Raw genomic sequence first — 1245 nt, forward strand, 5'->3', positions numbered from 1 at the left:
CAGCCAGTCGGCAGTGCTCGCCGTCCGCTCCCGCGGGCTCCGCTGTCCCGGGCCCTGCTGTTGCTCCTGCGAGCACCGCGGCGCTGTCCTCCGCCGACCCACAGGAGCGGGTGGACTTGCCCAACTGTCCCCACCGATTTCACTCCTTGCAGGAGCCCATTTGGGTCCCAGTTTATAAAATGGATCACTCTGGGCAGTAGCTGCACAGGTATGTCTGTGTGCATCGGGAAGGGAGGGGGCGTCGACCGCCTTCTCTCTCTCCGCCTGTCTTCTTCCTCGTCCGTAGAAGCATGGATCGATCACGTGTATCGAAAATTGTTGAATGCCAGCTTGCCGGCGCTGGATGCTGGGTCACCGAGGGCCGTTTTTTGAGCTCCCTCTGAGCCAGCCGGGGCAAGGGCATTTCTCCAGTAGCACTTCTGATCGATGCCATTTTTGTTTTGTTTGAAAGCAGGGGTTCGGACTGCTTGCCGTCAGCTCTCCCGGAATCCACAGCCCAGCGGGATCCTGCGGCCTCTGGCCACGAGAGAGCGACCTCGTGAGCTCCTGCGGGATCCCCTCGAAGGTCCACGGCGAGCTCTGCAGCCGCTAAGGAGCTCGGGGTCCTCGCAGAACAGGAATGTCTTTTCTTCCACCCCAAGGAGCTGGAATCCCTTCTTGCAAGTCGGTGCCCGGGGGAGGCTACGCACGAATCCTTCCTTGTCTTTTTCCAAGCTTATTTCAACAATCTGAGGCAATCTTGGCCGCAACCAAAGAGATTCTGACATCTGTATTTGAAGTTATTCCACATTCCCCCACTTTATCCATTGATTATAAGGCTGATCGGGGAGCGCGGGGCAGCCTCATCCAGGGGGCACCTGTGGCCAGGCAGGTCAGGCCTGCAGTCTTGCTTCCTCCAGATGGAGCCTGGGGAACCCCAGCTCTTCCCCGCCCCCTGCCACTCCCCCTTCTCTGGCCGTCTCCCCCTCTCCACCCTTTTCCCTCCCCCACTCTCCACAAACCCCACTGGGATCTAAACTATAACCCTTCCTGGGAATGGAACGCCTCTTCTTTCTCCTGTGGAGCAACTGGTGGTTTCAAACCGTAGACCTTGTGAGTAGCAGCCCATCGGGGTAGCCCTGTATGCCACATGGGGTCACTATGAATCAGATTTGACTTGATGGCAGTGAGCTTTGAGTTTTGACTGACCTATTCCGCCCACAACTGCCTGGCTGCTATGCAGGAGAGCCTTTCATGGAGTTGACC

The 1245-nt window shown here is 58.0% G+C and overlaps 1 long non-coding RNA gene across 1 annotated transcript; it reads left to right on the forward strand.

Moving 5' to 3' along the window:
- Nucleotides 1–75: 75 nt before the first annotated feature.
- LOC123522325 lies at nt 76–772 on the forward strand. The gene is made up of 2 exons (XR_006680590.1): nt 76–208; nt 455–772. It is a non-coding gene; the product is annotated as an uncharacterized LOC123522325 (long non-coding RNA).
- The last annotated feature ends 473 nt before the right edge of the window (nt 773–1245 follow it).

This window comes from Echinops telfairi, unplaced genomic scaffold (genome assembly GCF_000313985.2).
Source record: "Echinops telfairi isolate 266 unplaced genomic scaffold, ASM31398v2 ScPeMD7_5709;HRSCAF=6571, whole genome shotgun sequence".
NCBI lineage: Eukaryota > Metazoa > Chordata > Mammalia > Afrosoricida > Tenrecidae > Echinops > Echinops telfairi.